This window comes from Elephas maximus, chromosome 5 (assembly GCF_024166365.1).
Source record: "Elephas maximus indicus isolate mEleMax1 chromosome 5, mEleMax1 primary haplotype, whole genome shotgun sequence".
Taxonomy (NCBI): domain Eukaryota; kingdom Metazoa; phylum Chordata; class Mammalia; order Proboscidea; family Elephantidae; genus Elephas; species Elephas maximus.
The window spans coordinates 143,813,764-143,834,692 of NC_064823.1; the positions used below are offsets into that span (position 1 = coordinate 143,813,764).

The 20,929-nt window shown below is 39.3% G+C and overlaps 1 protein-coding gene across 2 annotated transcripts in view; it reads right to left on the reverse strand.

Moving 5' to 3' along the window:
- SLIT2 (slit guidance ligand 2) overlaps nucleotides 1–20,929 on the reverse strand; it is a 417,531-nt gene that overhangs the window by 176,492 nt on the left and 220,110 nt on the right. The gene's annotated exons all lie outside the window — the stretch shown is intronic.

Sequence of the window (20,929 nt, forward strand, 5' to 3'; positions counted from 1 at the left end):
AATTTAAGAGCTGATCCAATTCTGTATAATAAAATATTTCTTGGAAAACAGTAAATTGCTCATAACTCAATTTCAAAGGGTTCTCAAGTTCTAGCACTTGATATTTCTCCAAGTAACTTATGAAGTATATAGGAAAGTTGTCCACTTTAACTTCCTAGAGGAGAGTAGGTAAAAACTGATAAAACCTGGGCAGTGTGATTAAATTTTCATAGCACTTTAAGTAATCTTGAAAATGGAACATGGCAGTACTAGCCCAACAATAAAACCAACAGTTTCTCCATGAAGTATTAACAGCAGATTGATTTAAAGTCTTCTATAAATAATTCCATTATAACCATAAACACAGAATGTCTATTTTTGCATTTTAATTTAATTCAGAAATACATTTTAACCAAGGGGCCAAGAAAACACTCTTCAAGTTGGAATGAGAGGTTTGTAAAAGTCGCTCATCTCACGAAATGGATCATTATTTTTCCTTCAAAGAGTTCAGATGCAATTCTTTGAGCACATGTTCTGCTGTTAGCCTTAACAAGTTGGATATCAACTCGCATGCAAGAAATGCACTTGAAAACAGAACACGCTCATGTAATTTTAAGTAACACCACCACATGCAGAAAGCTGGAATATCAAATAAATACAATAGTAAAGGAACAATGATGATACTGAAATTATCTTTAAAACTCAAAGATAACCGACGCTTCACAAAGTAAGATGAAACCACTGCCTACAGTTGCAAAGCAGGTGAAAATAGAGCCATTTTTCGACTAGCTGGAGGGATGCTAGAGGGGCTTACCCACATGCTCTCCCCCAATGCTGCCTGTGACCAGCGCTTGGTGTTCACACACTTGTGGCCACACAACAGAGAGAGATAGCTGGCAGACGGAGAGATTGAGTATGTGGTCTTGACCTTCTTACCAGCAAGTTTTAAGCAACTAAGATTTGCATTTATACCTTAATATATGCAATGTTCAAATTAAAAAAAAAAAAAGTTTGCTAAGCAATTTGTAAAGAAAAATATGTTAGTCCGTTTAAAAGGTGAAGGTCTTCAGCAAAAAACATTTTTTATTTCAAACAGTAAATTCTACAATATATGCCTGTCTAGGTGTTCAGGCACCCATCCATTTCTTAAACGATGCAGCTCTGTTATTGCTGTCAGTAGTTTTCATATATCTGTATGAGTAAAAAAACTTCATTTCCTTAAAAATTGCTTATTTCTCTGACTTGCCATTGATTCAGACTCCCTTCCTTTCTTTGTTTAATTATACTGGGTTAAGAATGTTTAACAATATATATTTAAAAACCCTGATGCTTGAAACCATATTCAAGAAGGCTGCAGAGCAAGAAGGCAAAGACAAAAAAAAGAAAAAAAATCAAAGTATTAAAAAATGGGGAGGCAGAAAAGAGTAAGTTCAAGAAAATTTGAAAGTATAACAAACACCCTCTGAAAACCAATAAGAGTGTGCTTACTGCTGTGTTCCAATCAAGTGTTTTCTAATGGCTTCCTTTTTTTTTTTTTTTAATTTTCCAAAGACAAAGGCTGCTTCTAGATGAATGAAAATGGCAGAAAGAAGTATGTTTCAGATTTCCTGGCTTCTCAGGTTCTGCAGGCTTCCTATCTTGACAGCTGGGCCCCTTTTCCATTCCCCTTGAAGTCTCACTTCTGCTCAGTCTCTAGACTCAGCTTTGTCCTAGAGTTCTGTTTTCAAATGGCAGTGCATGAGAGAGGAGTCAGAGCCATGAGTTTAGGTGGTTCAGGGAAGTACCACTGAAGCCCACCGGAATACAGTTAAAAGGCTATTCATTTTGACTCATACTCACAGCGACCCCATGTGACAGAGTAGAACTGCTCCATGTGGTTTTCTTGGCTGTAATCTTTACTGAAGCAGATCCCTAGGTCTTTCTCCTGCAGAACTGGCAGTTGGGTTCAAATCACCAACATTTTGGATGCTAATCTCTTCTTTTTACAAGTGAGAGAGCAACCTTCAGGGTCAGAGGCTCCTTATTACCCCAAGATCAGTGGTTTACCTAGGGGCCACCATCCCGAGTGCCCCACTGTCCCTGGTGGGGCCTCTGCTCTAGAGTTCACCCACCCCAGAAGGGTCCTTTACTTATGGATTCCAGTTAAGTGGGCCATGTTCACCAATGCAGGAGGAAGAAATATGTTTCCAATTATTGTAGGCGATAATTGATTTTAGAAAGAATATATTACCCTATTTAATCTGTATTTCATTTAAACTTCGTAAGTATCTTGTGAGGTAGGTATTATATATCCTGGGTTTAAAGGAAGGGAAACTGAGTTTTGGAGATGTCAAATATTAGCGCTGTTTAACAGTGTGACAAATTGTTAATGGGGATGTATAGAAAACCCAGTGGAGTCAAGGTTTGGGGATTTACAAGGGTATGTCAGGGGCTACGTAGTCAGTTTCAATATGTGCTTCCTGTGGCCTAGAATTTAGAAGGTTTTTTCGGTCTCGTGTCATTTACAAAATGATAGGTTAGACTGTGTTCAAATAGTGATTCACATTTTCCATACAAAATCAAGTGGAGGACTTAGCTCAATAATTCTCAGGCTCCAATTTTGGGAACGAGGGTGGTGGATGGTTGGGTAGCAGAAGTTCTAAGAGAGAAGATGCATAGCAGAAGAATAAATAACATAGATCCTGAACCTATGACTGTCTGAGATTGATTTCTAGCTATGGCACTTACTAAACACGTGACATTGGGCAAATTGCTCACTCTCTCAGTGCCTCAGTTTCTTCAACTGTAAAATGGAAAAACAATAGTGTATAGCTCAGAGGATTGTTAGGTGAATTCAATGAGTTCATACATTTAAAATGCTCACGAAGTGCCCAGAATATAACAGAACTACAGAGGTGTTGGTTACATATGTGCTACAATTACTATAACCTAAGACTCTGCGATGTGCTGCCAGGTGTATCCCTCCTAGTCCTCAGAATCATGGTACGCAATGTGAGATGTTACCAATGGAGTAACCGTGTAGAGCAAGAAAAATGAGTCAGAACTACTGAGATAGCTAGATGAAGATGCCAAGGGAGGAGTCTGTAATTATATTGCCAGGCAATAGAGTGTAATAAATTGTTTCTGAGTAGGGAAATGGCTTGATTGGAGTTGATTCTTAGGAAGATTAATCTGGAAACTGAATTTTGGAGCAGGCAGGGACAATGAACAGACAGTGTCCCAGAGTAACAGTGGGTCTCCTGTGAACTGGACATCTTTTTTGTTGAACAGTGAGTAATAAAGTTGGGGAGTCTGGCTCAGGTCCGAATATAAAGTCTTCAATACAAGTTAAAATGATTGTCATCTTGGGAACAGCTTGGAACCACTGAAGTTTTCTGAGTAAGGGAATAACAAAATGGAAAAAGTGCTTGGGGAAGATAGGGTGGTGATGACATACAAGGTATTGGGGGAGCTGGAATTGAACACAAGGAGACTAGATTGGCTTTATTAAGAAGTTATTGTAAATGTTTAGGCATAAAAATATGGAATTTGTGTGTTTTTACTTTTTCTGAGATGGCAAATAAGTGAGAAGAGCTGGAAAGACTGTCCCATTTGGAAGGCAACCTTGATAGGAAAGAAATGAACAAGGGTTAATAGAAATAGCTTTAAATAATAAAGGCTCTGTATCCTTGGGACTTGTATAGTAAGAAAGATCCAGGCCTCCAGAAGCCAGGTCTCAAAAGTGGGCCTAGTGGTTGTCAGTCAATTACCCATGGAGGTTCCCATCTCAGCTCCTCCCTGGTCTACTACAACCAACCTGTCCCCAAACCTACCTCAGCACGGTCAATATTCAAACTCTTCCTCCACTCTTGCCTACCATAACCACTGATGGGATGGATACTCATCACTGCTTTTTTCACCATGACCAAATGAGACTACAAATAGATCTGTCTGCCTTCATTTACGACCCCTTCTTCCTCCACACTGGAACCAAAGTTTTCTTTCTAACTAAAATCTTGTTGAAACTGCTTCTCTTGAAATCTCTACCATTTCAGTTACTGTTGTTGTTGTTAGGTGCCATCAAGTTGGTTCTGACTCATAGCGACCCTACAAGCCCTATACGGTTTCCAAGGAGAGGCTGGTGGATGTGAACTGACATTTTGGTTAGTGGCCGAGTTCCTTTACCAGTATGCCACCAGGGCTCCATTTTCGTTAAAGGACACAATTCTTCCAGTTGCTCAGATCAAAAACTTTGAAATCCTCATTGACATCTCAAAATCTTTCATATATCACATCTAGTCCACCAGCAAATCCTCTAAACTCTACTTTCAAAATATTTCCAGAATCTGACCTACCCACCTGTCTGCTGCCTTTACCAAAGCTACCATCCCCTCTTTACCATCCCCTCTTCTCTAATTATTATAAGGGCTCCCAGCTATTTGTCTGCTTCTGTGCAGATCTTGCCACATCTCTGCTCAAAACACTTCATGAATGTCCCACCTAACTTCAAAGGAAAGTCCAAAGCTCCACAAATGTCTAAAAGTTCCAAAAATAAATTGGTCATCACATTTCTTTGGCTTCATCTCCTTCTGCTGTTTCTATCACTCGCTCTGCTCCAGCTACACCGGCCTCCTTGTAGCTCCTTGAAAACTTCAGACATTCTCTCACACCAGGACCTTCCTTGATGCTTCCTAGGCCTCTCTTTTCACCTCAGGCCCTCTTCCATGAATTGCATGCTCTTCATTCATCTTTTATAAATTCATCCTTCAAATCTCTCAGATTTTACACAATCACTGTTCGTCTCAAGTAACACGTTCCCTTCAACAGGAAATGGAAAGTTAAACATTCTTCAACACTCCAATCAAATAGTACCTCCTTCAACATAGTTTTTCTCTAATCCTCCAGCTAAGATCTCTGCAACTTATCAACTGTGTGATGCTGTGCCAGGTACTTGGCCTCTCTGAGCCTCCATTTGCTTACCTTTGAAATGAGATCATAAATATTTCTCATGGTTGCTTCATACAGTTTTCACTGGCTAATGTTTTTCAGAAGCAGACTGCTGGGTCCTTCTTTCTAGTCTGTCCTAGTCGGGAAGCTCAGTTGAAACCTGTCTTCCATGCGTTACCCTGCTGGTATCTGAATTCTGGTGGCATGGCTTCCAGCATCACAGCAACGGGCAAGCCCCCACAATGCCAAGAAATATGGAAGACAGCTTCCTGGCCAACTGACTTGATCCACATTTATGCCTATTCCCAAGAAAGGTAATCCAACTAAATGTGGAAATTATAGAATATCGATATAACACACAAGCAGGATTTTGCTGAAGATCATTCAAAAACAGCTGCAGCAGTATGTTGACAGGGAACTGCCAGAAATTCAGGCCGGTTTCAGAAGAGGACGTGGAACCAGGGAAATCACTGCTTATGTCAGATGCATCCTGGTTGAATGCAGAGAATAACAGAAAGATGTTTATCTGTGTTTTATTGATTATGCAAAGGCATTTGACTATGTGGATCATAACAAATTATGGATAACATTGCAAAGAATGGGAATTCCAGAACACTTAATTGTGCACATGAGGAACCTTTACATAGATCAAGAGGCAGTTGTTCAGAAAGAACAAGGGGATACTGATTGGTTTAAAGTCAGGAAAGGTGTGTGTCAGGGTTATATCCTTTCACCATACCTGTTCAATCTCTATGGTGAGCAAATAATCCAAGAAGCTGGACTATATGAAGAAGAATGGGGCATCAGGATTGGAGGAAGACTCATTAACAAGCTGCGTTATGCAGATGATACAACCTTGCTTGCTGAAAGTAAAAAGGACTTGAAGCACTTACTAATGAAGATCAAAGACCACAGCCTTCAGTATGGATTGCACCTCAACATAAAGAAGGCAAAAATCCTCACAACCAGACGAATGAGCAACATCATGATAAACAGAGAAAAGATTGAAGTTGTCAAGGATTTCATTTTACTTGGATCTACAATCAACAGGCATGGAAGCAGCAGTCAAGAAATCAAACGATGCATTGCATTGGGTAAATTTGCTGTAAAGGACCTCTTTTCAACCTCAAAGCGTTGAAAAGAAAAGAAAAGATGTCACCTTGAAGATTAAGGTGCGTCTGACCCAAGCCATGGTATTTTCAATTGCATCATATGTATGTGAAAGCTGGATAATGAATAAGGAAGACTGAAGGAGAACTGACACCTTTGAATTGTGGAACTGGCGGAGAATATTGAACATACATGGACTGCCAAAAGAATGAACAAATCTGTTTTGGAAGTACAACCAGAATGCTCTCTGGAGACAAGGATGGCGAGACTGTGTCTTACATACTTTGCACATGTTGTCAGGAGGGATCAGTCCCTGGAGAAGGACATCAGGCTTGGCAGAGTACAGGGTTAGCAGAAAAGAGGAAGACCCTCAACAAGGTGGATTGACACAGTGGCTGCAACAATGAGCTCAAGCATAACGACGATTCTAAGGACGGCGCAGCATCAGGCAGTGTTTTGTTCTGTTATTCATAGTGTTGCTAAGAGTTGGAACTGATTTGACGGCACCTAACAACAACAACACGGTTGCTTTGTCCGATAAAAATTATAATACTGTTAGTAATAGTTATTATTCTTATCATAAAATATCAATATAATTAATACATAGTCACCTCATTAGTGGGGTGTCGGTTCTCTCTTCTGTGCTTCTATCACAACTTGCACACATATTTACTATAACACTTTAATAACTTTATCGGATTTCAATTTTAGATAATTCTCTCTCCAGTTAGACACTATGATAAATGAAGGCAGGGATTTTAGTCCATCCTGTTTCTACTGAGAGGTCCCTGAGTGGTGCAAATGGTTAATGTGCTGGGCTACTAACTGAAAGGTTGGAGGTTCGAATCTATTCAGAGGTACCTCGGAAGAAAGGTATAGCAATCTTCTTCCAAAAACTCAGCCACTGAAAACCCTATGGAGCACTGTAGCACTCTGACACACATGGGGTCACCATGTGTTGGAATCAACTAAACAGCAACTGGTTTTTAACTGGTGGGTCCTACAGAATTCCGGGGATGCAACAGGCTTTCAAAGTCCTGGTGGTATAATGGTTAAGGTCTCTGCTGCTAAGCAAAAGGTCAGCAGTTTGAATCTACCAGGCGCTCCCTGGAAACCCTATGGGGCACTTCTACTCTGTCTTATAGGGTCGCTATGAGTCAAAACTGACTCAACAGCAATGGATTTATTTATTTCTCTATTTTTTGGAATAGGCTTTCAGCAAACATTTGTATATGGGAGGCAGGGGAAAATAAAGAGGTTTTGAAGAAAACCTTTCAAAACATGGAATTTATTCCATGTACGTGAGCAAGAGAGAAAGCCATTAAGTATTATCTGTGGTTTGGAGGCCTGTAAGTAGCAAAATCTAGCATTTAGACACAAATAGGTGAAAGAGGAAAAGAAAACTGGACTTCTGAGTGGACTTTCGGAAAGGCAAACAGAAATGTCCCATAAAATGTAGTAAATTCGAGAATAGAGCTCCATCAAGAGATCAGAGAGAGAAATACAGATGAATGAGTTTTTGTACCACGGTGAGAACTGAAGCACACAAACTGCATATATGAATCTCTTTTCAGGTAGAATTCACCAACAAATTTCCAACCTGCAGATTATTCTCTCTAAGATCCAGTGCTCACTGTACTCAATATTTTAACATTTGAGAGTGGGAAAGTCAACTGTGTTCTTCTCCTACCCTCACTCCCATTCACTCATTCATAGATTCAAAAGCATTTATTGGCCGCATAAAATTCGACATAATTATTGCTTTCTGATAGTTCCCTGGTTGTTTTTCATGGTATGTTCTTGCCACCAATCTGATCACTGCTTCTTAACGAGAAGGGTGTCTCTTCTAGACATGTAATTTCTCTTCAACGTATTAAGAGAGTATTACATAGATTAGAGGATCCCTGGGTGGGGGGTAGGATGCAGATAATGAAATGCTTGACTACTAACTAAAAGGTTAGTGGATTCAAACTCACCCAGAGGCACCTCAGAAGAAAGGCCTGGTGATCTTTTTCCAAAAAGTCACAGCCTTGAAAACCCTATGGAGTACAGTTTCACTCTACAAAACATGAGGTCGCCATGAGTTAGAATCAACTCAATGGCAACTCGTTTAACTTTGGAAGCTAGATTAGGTGCTTTTACTATTTCTTGTCAAATGTATGAATGAGTTCTTTTTAGAGGTTCTTGGGCCTTTTCCTCCACTGAAAATTGTTTTCCATCACTAGGTACCTGACAAGCCCTCGTGGCACAGTGGTTAAAGCACTGGGCTGCTAACCAAAGGTCAGTAGTTTGAATCTACCAGCCACTCCTTGGAAACCCCATGGGGCAGTTCTACTCTGTCCCGTAGGGTTGCTATGAGTCAGAGTCAACTCAACGGCAATGGGTTTGGTTTTTAGGCACCTAAAGTAACTTTTATCACTCAGCGACTAAAGCTTGATTGAACATAGCAATGAAAATGGAGAGAAGTTTTTCTTCTAATCTCTAACAGGCTTGGATATCAGTTCTTTCTTGGCCTTAATAGAAAGCTTCACCAGGAGGTATGTATACTTCATAGATAATTAAATGTGAAAAAAAAAAAAGTGCGCCTTAGAATTGGTGATATAAGACATTACTTAAAACTAACATATATTGAGCATCTACTAACTGCCAGACAACAAACTTTGATTTATTTCATTGTTGCTGTAATTCCATGAGGATATGATTATTTTATTCTCAATTTGAAGATGAGGAGCTGAGATTTACGGAGATTAAATAATTTACTGGAGGTCATACAACTAGTAACTGGTGGAGCTGGGATTTGAACTTGGCTGAGTTTTTCTTCAAAGGTTCTATTCTTAACCCCTGCTATCCTGCCTCATGGCTTGGCAGGATAAGTTAACAGTTAAGTGCTTGGCTGTTAACCAAAAAGTTGGCAGTGTGAGTCCACCCTGAGGTGCCTTGGAAGAAGGGCCTGGTGATCTACTTCCAAAAAACCTGCCACTGAAAACCCTAGGGAGAACACTTTCATTCTGATGCACATGGGGTCATATGAGTTGGAATCAACCCAACCGCAACTAGGAAAAAAAAAAAAATCCTGCCTCATTCAGAGGCGGCCTCCTTAGAGGCTTAACTCTCTGGCGTTTTAGTCTCATCACCTTAGAGCTCTGGTTTCAAAGTGTGGCTTGAAGATCACCAGTAAGAATCATCTGGGGACGATGTTTTAAGAACAGGCTTTTGAGCTCAACCCCAGAACTCCTGAGGCAGAAGAGGTCTAGGAATCCGTATTTTTAACAAGTCTGTCAGATAACTTTGATGCCAATGACTTTGTGAACCCCATGTTGGTAACCTTGCCCATTGGGATATCTCCGATAAATGGTATCTTCTAGCTCTTGTGTGGTTTATAAACAAGGCTTCTGTGTATGAACATCCAGTTGGAAGAAGTGAATATTGACAGGGCATAAAAAATGGGAAGCACCATTAAAGCCAAAAAAAAAAAAAAAAAGTGCTGTGGGAAAATAAGAAGGTTTGATAAGAGAAGTTGATTTTGAAATTTTTTCCACTTAATGTGAAATCTTACAGCCAGAACTACTATCTTGAAATAACAGATGATACACAATGTAAAGAAATTTCTTTGTCTTTCTTCTGTCTTCAAAATGGCATCCATAACATTGGTTCATATCAGCATTGGTCTTTCCAGGTGATTCTTAAATCACCTTTTGGGTTAACTATTAAGTACACCCATTAAGTACAGTTAAGGAGGAGATGCTTAATCGTGCAGAGCCATAAGGCAACGGCAGGTTCTGAGAACAGTGCCTAGGGCAACAAATAAAAAATAATCCCCTATTTTTCCTATAGCTATGAGTCGGAATCGACTCGATGGCACTGTATATGCCTTTTATGAGAAGGGCCGCTGAGCTGAAAACTCTTGTCTTACGATAGCTATGTTTTTGGCTGTATCTAAAGACAGGGGTGACCAGAATGGTCTGAAAATACCTCCAGATGCCTAAAGTGCTATCCTGGAGGGTACACCTGGAAATAAACAGGTTTGGCCAGGAATGCATGGCTCTATCCCATAATAACTATGTGACCATGTGATCTGGGTCAAGGTACTGAGGATCCTGGAATCATATTTTTATCTGTAATAGTGGGGAAAACATCAAGCCCTTCCTTGTAAGATTACTATGGGGACAGAATGATCTGACACGTCCATGTGAAGGTGTGCAGCGCCTGGCCCAGTCTAAGTACTCGAAGTCATGCACAGGTGTTACTTTCCTGCACGTCCATTAGTTCAATTTAGTTCATTTCAGGAATTGTTTACTGAGGGTAGTGTGTGCCAAGCTTACTGCTAGTTCTTAGAAATAAAAAGATAAAACTAACATAATGTCTTCTCTCAAGCTCAGATTCAGAAGGGGAAAACAGGCAAGCACAGTCCCAATTGGAACCCCGATCTGATAAAAAAAAAAAAAAAATCAGTAGGAAAAGATTCAAAGTCCTGAAGTCGTAAAGGGGGAAACACATGATTTTTTCCATTGCTTGGGTGTGGATGATCGTAGGTGATATTATAACAACAAAAAAAAAGACTTTGCCATGGAGTTTTGTAAGTTTATGTATAGACTCGTGGAATATATCTGCATAAACAATCTTATATGCATGCATTTTCTGCTGTCTAGTCTTTGCATACGCATCTCCCTCCGCCTGGGATATTCACATGTCCTCCCTCACTTGGTTAATCCTGCTACGCATTCTTCGGGACAGAGTTTAAACATTGTCTCCTCTGTAACTTTTCTTTGCAATATCTTAATACTGGAGCAGCCTTCTCCTGTAGTATGTGATGCTTAACTGATATCACACGGATTATAATCACTAGTGTACTTGTTGGCACATGCCACTGGAGGTGAAAAGTTTCTTGAGAACAGACACTGCGTAATTCATCACTGTATCCCCAGAGCCTAATACAGTGCCTGGCCTTGGCCAATAAAACATAAATAAAAATGCCCATAACTGATTAGCAAATTCGTATTACTGATACTCAGATTCTCAACCAAATGACTTTTTTAACAGATAATGATGTCCTTCCTAGCAAATATTATATAATGTCATCTTCAAAATTCTGGTAAATTACGACAATGTTACACTTATTCTTTGGTTCCCGAAGACATGGTAAAACACTCTTTTTTATCATCCAAATATCTTTAATGGGATCAGCATAATAAAGGTTATACCAAAGCTAGAACGATGGCGCTAGTACAAGGTTCCGTGTGTATAGAATGGGAAACAGTCACTGAAAGCTTTTATTCAGCTTGATCTATAGCCTCAGTCTCAGCTGATGGACTTTAAAATACCCTTTAATTCTCTTTCAATTCTGAGCCCACGGAGGTGTGTGAGTTTCATAATTTAGTCCATAAAACACAGATGCCAGGCAGGAAATAATCATTTCCTGAACACCCAGCTTCATGCCTTTGCATCAGGAAACGAACAATTCATTTCTAAGATACATCATAAATGTGATTGTTATTCTCTTCAAAAAGATGGCAATATAATTAGAAAGACCAGGCATCTGTACCTGAATAGAGACTAAAAGCAAACTTGTAGTGGCATGCACGCATGCATAAATAAAATAATGGGATTTTATGAGATTGTGGTGGCATATAAATCAGGAAATACTTTTGAGGGAGGAGAGCATTGAGCTGGGTTTCAGGGAAAGCAATGGGGATGGTTCGGTAAGAAGAAATGGAAAGTTATTTCTGAAGCAGAGACCTGCACTGGCAGACAAAAGTCACATGCATACTAAGGATGGCAGCATTGGGGGTGAATGGTAAACAGAGAGTTTGTTGCAATAAATTAGAAGAGAAGAAAGAGGTTGTTTTGGTATTTCAGAACATTCAAATAGACGACTTAGGAATTTTCCGTGAATCTTAAGAGAAGTGATAAACAACCTGGGCATTCTTTAACAAGACCTAACAAATGTCTCTCTTTAAAGTGCTAAAAAGCAAAGATAATCACTTTGAGGACTAAGTGCTCCTAACCCAACCCATGGTATTTTCAATTGGCTCATATGCATGTGAAAGCTGGACAATGAATAAGAAAGATGAAAGAATAATTGATGTCTTTGAATTATGATGTTGGTGAAGAATACTGAATATACCATGGACTGCCAGAAGAACGAACAAATCTGTCTTGGAATAAGTACAGCCAGAATGCTTTTTAGAAGCAAGGATGGAGAGACTTTGTCTCAAGTACTCTGGACATGTTATCAGGAGGGACCAGGCCCTGGTGAAGGACTTCATCCCTGGCAAATCGAGGGTCAATGAAAAAGAGGAAGACCCTCAATGAGACAGGCTGACACAATGTCTACAACAAGGGGCTCAAGCATACAATGATTGTGAAGATGGCGCAGTACCAGGCAGTGTTTCCTTCTGTTGTACACAGAGTCACGATGAGCCAGAACCAACTCGATGGTACCTAACAACAGCAACAACAACAGTGTCGGGGATTTTTGAGAAGAACAACTACCGCACACTATTCCAGAGAATGTTTTGATTTTTTTTTTCCAGTTTTTCTTAAATGCTTACTTTTCAATGAAAAGTCAGTGTCAATGTATATACTTATCTCTGACACTATAAAAAGTTGTTGTCTAAAGACAGCCAAATGTAAGGACTTCCTTTTAGAATTTACAGATTTCAATTAAAAATTCTTTTTGATAAATATGAAAAACTCTTCAATGGAAAACTAGCTTCAACTGAAGCATTGTCTACCAATCAAGAATTGATAAAACTGGACAACATCGAATCAACAAAATGGCTCTCAAAGATAAAATTATTGCAATAGACTCAGACAGGCTTACCCGAGATACAACTTACACACCACAAAGTTCACTATTTAAACTATAATTCAATTATGTTTAGATGATTTATGGAGTTGTGCAACCATCACCAAAAAAAAAAAGAGAAAGAAACCATGCATCCATCGGTAGTCACTGCCCTTTCCCATTTCCAGGTTGCATCATGTATCAGAACTTCATTTCTTTTTATTGTGGAATATTATTTCATTGTATAGATATACCAAATTTTTTTAATCCATACCTCTGTTGGTGAAGGCAACGGGCATTTGTTAGTCAATTTCAAGATCAATTGGGATTAACATATTTAGTATGTTCTTTGCGTCCCTCATGATACATGTGTACCTGATTTAATATGTGTTACTATAACAGGAACCCTACCACAGTGCCACAGTCATCACAAAGTAGCTACTGCTTTAGGCTATCTTGAACCTTTTCAGATACCATGCTCCCTTGGAAGACTGGTCTGTTTTGATTCAACTCTACACACTGCACTATAGAGCCCTCAACCTAAATTTACTTCCATATGCCCACAATTGCTCTACAGTACATGCTCAGAGAGTTCTTACTCAGGCTAGAGAAACAATTCTTGACTGGATTTGAGCTTGGGATAATACCGGTTTTAAAAATGGGAATCACAGTATTTTCTTCTCACTCCTTTCTCTATACGTTTATATCCATACGAATACATATGCTGAATAAATGTTAAATATCTATTTGATAAATGTGTGCATGTCTGTGTGTGTGTGTGTGTGTGTTTGTGTGTATGAGAGAGAGAGAGGGAGAAAGGGGAACCTCATCATAGGCAAACATGGGCATATATAAAGATATGGCACAATGGTTAAAGTACTCAGCTGCCAACCAACCAGCCACTCCACGGGAGAAAAGACCTGGTTATCTGTTTTTGTAAGGATTTCAGCCTAGGAAACTCTACAGAGCAGTTCTACTCTGTGCTACAGGCTCACTACGAGTCAGAGTAGACTCAAGGACACACAAGAACATATTAGTTATGGAGATATCTTACCTACATCTCACTACTTTTAATTTAGGTAAGAAGTATTGTGAAATATTATGACAAAAGAACTTTTTATTTTTAAGATTTCAAAAGACCTCAGTGATTTTTAATTTAAAATCTTATAAATCCTAAAAGTAGAATTTTAGAAACCTCACTTGTGACATTTCCTGTAGTATTTTTCTCCAGGAAAAAAAAAAAGAGGGGGGAGGGGTATGACAGTAACGTCAAATATGTTTCTTTTACGCAATCTTTACCTATCCTCAGTCATCTTTTTGTCTCTAAAAAATAAAGGCAACTTTCAAGAGTATTTTTTTTTCCTCCCCCACTGGCACGTTCTTTGATTCTTTTCTTATTCTAAAGGTTTTTAAAAGGTAGAATGTAATCTAATGGTACTGAAATACCGCACCAGCTTTTAATAAGAGCCAACGCCGCAGTGCTGCTATTTTATTTCCCACAACGTATGGTTTCCAGCTGAACATCCCATTAACCTTAGACTGCGATGATATCATTTTAATTATATAAATTGAAACAGCAATGTATAATACCTATATCATGTAAAAATGGATTCACTTTATGTGAAAGTGTCTCAACTATCTTTCACTATGAAGCAATAAATTTGCTCTAGATGGCAAACCTGCCTGTAATTTAATTACTGGTAATTTTATTTTCCTCCATGGTTTAACCTCTCTCAGAGTCTGACCGGGAATCCTATAAATCTGTACTTCCGCAGACTACTGGGGGAACTATGGAGGGAACTCCTGAGTAATGCCATCTGAGTATTTTCCTGGATTTTAATTTAGAAACAGGGAGACACAGAAACGTGGATAGGAAAGAATTATACCAACCTGTAAAAGGTAGCACAGCTTGAATTCATATAATGATAAGAAGTCTAGTTTGCTTAATGGAATGCTTTGTTAATATCTATAATCAAAGATTACATTTTCATGGGACAGAATTATTTTCGCACACTTGAAGATACAAATAGCTTAGTATGGGTAAGAAAAATAATGATGAGTTTCATATAAGAGAGAGATATTTGCATCAGTTCAAGAAAGACTAGTTTGTGTCTCTTATAGTATCATGCAAGGTTGGGGAGAAGCTGAGAGGTGCCTGAAAAGTGTTCCCCATCAGTGTTTTCTAACATTCCTTAAATTCCCTAACCTCCCCCCGTCCAAAAAAAAAAAAAAAATGTTGCCAGCAACTTGATTCTAACTCATAGCGACCCTATAGGACAGAGTAGAACTGTCGTACAGGGTTTCCAAGGCTGTAAATCTTTACGGAAGCTCACTGTCACATCTCTCTCCCATGGGGCAGCTGGTGGATTCAAATCACTGACCTTTCAGTTGGTAGCCAAGCTCTTTAACCACTGTGCCACCAGGGCTCCTACAACTCCCTAAAGCGAGCTATTTCTAAAGGGAGAAAAAAGGAAGCATGGTTATCAAGTGCGAGAGTTTGTACACTTCTAAGTTAAATAAATATGACACGCACCAGGTGAAAACAATCATATTGCTTCCTGCGCACAGAGAAGACTACACCACGTGCTTGAGTCACACCATGCAAACTCGAGTGTCTGCAGCCACTTACTGGCTTTGTGACTTTGACCAAGACATTCATCCTCTCTAAACCTCCAACCCCTCATCGGTAATCTGGGGATAAGAAAATCACCTATTTCATGAGGTTATCGCTAGGAAAAACAGCTGAGACAGAGCTTGTGCCATGCTCAGTACAATGTTCAAGACTAAGTTCCTGTTAAATGCTAGCCCTGCCATGTTGTTATTGTCAGCTGTGGTCACATCAGCTCAACTCATGGTGACACCATGCACACAGGGGCAAAATGCTGCCTGCTTCTGCACCATCTCCATGATCAGGCAGATCAAACCTCAGCGATCCACAGCGTTTTCATTGGCAGAGTTTTTGGAAAGAGACTGTGATGCCTTCTTCCCAGTTTGTCTTAGTCTGAAAGCTCCTCTGAAACCTCTTCAGCAGCACACAAGCCTCCACCAACAGTCAAGAGGTGGCTGTACATGATATGGACCAGCCAGGGATCAGACCTGGGACTCCCACACGGAAGGCGAGAATTCTACCGCCGAAACACCAATGATCCCAGCCCTACCACAGCCATATGCAAATTTGCATATTTCTGTCTGTTTTCTCCACCGCGGGGGGAACTTACTGAAGGATGGGTCTCTGTTTTAATCATCTACGATTTTATTGTGAATCTTCCATGTATTAGGTATATGACTGAGCTAGTTTTTTCCCCCAATCTTCTCTGAGCTTCAGTTTCTTAATTTTTAAATTAAAGATAATATTTAGAACATACTTCATAGGGCTTTTGGGATTATTACATGATGTATTTAGTACAGAGCCTCAGACATATTCGTAACATTTAGAAAATGTTATATCTTATCCCTTTAATGTGGAAGTATGTATCAAACACACAGGATTTTAGAAGAAGTGCTACAGTTGCATTTTAGTACCATAATTATATCCATCAAAGTACGACTCAGGATAAAACAGAAAAGCCTTTTTTTTTTTTTTTTTTTTACTGCAAAACATACCATTTGTGAATTACATTGCTGTCCTTATCAATAAATGCTCAGGACAATCCCAGTAAGTGCTGAGCTATTTCAAGATACATTTTAAATTCAGGAAATTTAAATTCATCATATAGTTTCTGAATTAAAAAGGAGAAGAGGTTCCTAACCCATACCCAGGCGTCTGAAGGTAAGCAGCCACTTTCGAATTTTTGAAAGGCGATCTTAAGCTAACATTTCCACTAAATGCACAAACCACCCTTGATTACGCAGCAGCAGACATCTTGAGGGGAGCTAAAGTCACATTTTCATGATCTCATGCTTTCTGAACTACATCTAAAAGAGAATTAACCACAGATACAAAAAGTGCAAGGCAACTTTTAGCACCGTATCTGATAAGTTAGCCTGGGTGGGTCTTCACGGATGGAGAGAGCGGGGATAAGCATGGACGGGATCGCCATCACCCCGCCACCTACTAGTAGAAAAGCCCCGATCAAGGCAGAGGAGGGGTGTTCTCGCTGTAGGCTGCCGACTTTCCCAAGCACATCATGCTTGATGGGGAGAAAGGAAACTGCTGTAGTTCAAAGAGAATTAGACAAAATATGGGAAATCAAAGAAATGGCTGACAGCTGTCCAGAAGAAAGAGGGAGAAAAGAATGAAGAGGACAGAGGGGAATAAGAGGTGACAGGAAACGGCCAGGATGAAGTAAGGGAAGAAGAGAATGAAATGATAGGAGACGGTAAAGCAAAAAGCAACTTGTGCAAAAAAGAATCACAGCCAAATAGCTTTTAAACTGCTCATTTTTTAAACTATAATTAGTAGGACTGTGTTTCTATTCTGATTGCTCTATTTAACACATTCCGTATTCCCAAAATTGCTAGGATGTAGGAAGTAGGTTATTGTTATCTCCAATACACAGGTGAGGAAAGTGAAGTTTAGAAAGATTAAGGAACTCCCCTGAGGCATTAACAGGCAATCTACTGGAAGGCAACTTTTTTTTTTTTCTTTTTCTTTTCGGAAGGCAGGGTAGGGACCAGGATGGAGATACAGCAGTAATAGAACAAAGTCCCTGACCTCAGGAAGCTAAACCTAAAAAATGACACAGGCTGTGAGACAGATAGAGTTAACTCTGCAAGCGGAACAAAAGAGCTGTTAAAAGATTACTATCTAGAAGTTGGGTAGACAGGAACCACACCCTGTCAACAGGAGAAAAGGCTGAAACAACCCATGAGTTACTATCTCCTTCTTAGTCCCTTCCCCTTTTACAGGCTCTGCACATGCAGAACAAAGTGTGACTCCTGTTAAACCTCCCTTAGCCCTCTGAAGATGGCAATGTAGTGCCAAAGATCAGTGTGCATGCGCTATATCCCATAATAAGTGATGCCAAGGGCTGCAGAGAGGACTCCATCTTGAATATCAGCGGGTTCCGTCTTGGATTCCAGATGCGTGTGCAACCTAATTAACATACACCACCATTCTAAGAAGTACCTGCCCCTTGAAAGATACCAAAAAAACCAAACCAAACCCAGTGCCGTCAAGTCGATTCCGATTCAAAGCAACCCTATAGGACAGAGTAGAACTGCCCCACAGAGTTTCCAAGGAGCGCCTGGTGGATTTGAACTGCCGATCCTTTGGTCAGCAGCCATAGCACTTAAGCACTACGCCACCAGGGTTTCCCCTTGAAAGATGCCCACTAAATATTCATGTCTCTATTTTCTCCACCAAATCAATATAAGCCCTAGCCCTCGCTTCCCTTTTTGAGTCAGCCTTTTGGAGAGGCTTAGTCCCCCACTGACTCATTTTACTTGACTCAAGCAAAATAAAGCTTGCTGAAGATAAAAAATATATATATATATACATATTTTTAATATAGTTTTTGAAGATAAAGTTTGTCTTTCGCCTGTATTCTTACTCGGGAAAAGACAAGGACCCTTTGTGTCAGATTGGTGATTGGTAACAGCTGGATTTGTTCTGGGTTGGAAAGAAGTTAGTAGTTTGCTTCAGAAAAAAAGTACAAATTCATCTAATATGCACATCTGACACACCAGACATGTATCCGGAGTCCTGGTGGTATAGTGGTTAATCCACTTGGTAAAATTGTTTCTTTGTATTGTGACACAAAAAAATTTCACAATTAGAACATCTCATCAATTGTATAATCTGACTTTGACCAACTTGAATACTTTGTTTCTTTGCCAGCTGTCAATGGGTATTTTAACCCACTGTTATTTCACTGAATCTCTTTTAATAACGTGCACTGCAGCGTTTTCACAGTTTAAATTGATGGAAAACCGTACTTCAGCACTACCAACCCTTCCATTTGCTTAATACTCTATTTAGATGCCAAAATAAGCCCAGACACGATTTTGCTGTGTAAGTCAATCTTCTGGCCACCGGATCAATTCTCCCCAGCAACTGTTCCAAAAAGGTACTTAAATCAATTTGTTACAAAGATACTGCATAAAATGATAGAGGCACAAACTATACTTAGTTGTTATACCCAGATAATTAGCCCGGCGAATTCAGGAGCATAGTTCTCAGCACATTTGCGTAAAGTCCTCAGTCTTGGTATATGTGAGAAATATGCATTGATGAAGCAACTCCAGTATACACGTGCCACTTATTTGCATATTAGTAGGAAGTTAACCCACGGAGTACAAGTGGTTTTCATTTGACAAGATCTTGGGGAATTTTGTACACTTTAACAACATTAAGTATATCCTTTTCTGACTTGAACAAAGGGACCATCAGTAAAGAAAGCAGTCTAAAACGACTGAGGTTAAAAAAAAGGGTCAGTGAATTTATTCCAAAGAAATCATAGCCTTAAGATTGAGGAGGAAATGTAGGGTTTTTATTTATCCCCCACAGAGAAAGTCAGACCAGTCACATTAACTAGCAGGGCTGAGCGACAGCTGTTAACAGTGAACATCAGGAAGGGATAAAGGAGGCGAGGTGCCCCCAATGAATGGAAAGATCAGCACGGCTGGAACTCTGAGAATAACAGTGACCTGTGACCCTGGCTAGGACCACTAGGTAACTTACATTATTAAAGAAAAATAAAATTGTATAATGAACATTTAAAAATATATATTTGTGTATGTACACACGTACCTACAAGCCTATATATTTTAAAGTTCCTATCCTTCCATTTTGATTGAGTTTGAATATTGTCATTTTTATAAGGATAGAGACAAATATTGGGTTTTCCTTTCTCTTTTACCTTGTAAATCAAGCTAACTTTTTTTCTCCCTATTTAGACGCTGTAGTTAATGATGATAATTTTGAAATACAGAGATTAAATTTCACGGTGTTACAGGGAGAGTGGAAACCCTGGTGACATAGTGGTTAAGAGCCACGGCTGCTAACCAAAAGGTTAGTACGAATTCACCAGGCGCTCCTTGGTTCTACTCTGTCCTTTAGAGTCTCTATGAGTCGAAACTGACCTGATGGCAATGGGTTTTTTTTAATAGGGAGGATGAGTTTCAGCAGAGCTTCAAACTAAGACAGACTAGGATGAAAGGCCTGGTGATCTACTTTTGGAAATCAGCCAATGAAAACTGTATGATCACAATGATTTGATCTCCTCATGCATGCGGCTGCCATGAGTTGGGGCCCACTTGACAGTAGCTAACAATAACATAATTCCAAATCAAATGTTAGATTTACACTATAACCATCTCAGATATACGTGACGAACAAATACCTTGAGCAATGTGCCTCAACAGAGCCACGTGAAACTGGAACAGAGTTAAAAACAACAAACAAAAAGTAAAACCTTATCTGTACAATTTGCATGATTCATAAAATTAGCACACCTAGCTGAATCAAGATTTCCCTCATCAGAAATACGGTTATGTGGAGTTCTTCAGTACAGTAAGCTTTACGAATAGGATGTGGTCATCTTCATTTGGAGTGATTTACATGTTCTCTACCAGTTGTTGTCCAGTTGATTCCAACGCATCATGACCCCATGCAGAGTAGAACTTCTCCATAGGGTTTTCATGGCTGCGATCTTTCAGAAGCAGATTGCCAGGCTTTTCTTTCCAGGCACCGCTGAGTAGTTTTAAACTGCCAACCTTTTGATGAATAGCGGAGCATCTAACAATTTGCATCATTCAGGGACCTTAAAATATTTCTACTTTCTAATTACTGGTTATTTTTAATTCCTCACTGGTCTAATTAATATTTATATCATTGCTGTTGTATTTTCCTCTTCAAAATTAAAAAAAAAATTTTTCTCTCTGTAAAATAGAAAACAACGCAATATGGTGAAACCTATATGCATCACTGTCTCTAGTTTTAAAATAGTCTGACTGAATAAAATATGCAATAATTCCCAATGGCCAAAGTTCCACAATAAGTGAAAAACACTAAGTCAAAAAATAATCTTAAGTTTCCAACTGAGCCTAACGAGATTTCTTTCAGTTTTCTGGATGATAGACTATCATTATTTTCATAGCTAATTTTAATAACAATGAAGAAAAAAGAAAATTTCAGGAAAAGCAATGGATCTTAAAAACTTAATATACAAATGGAAACTGAAAGTC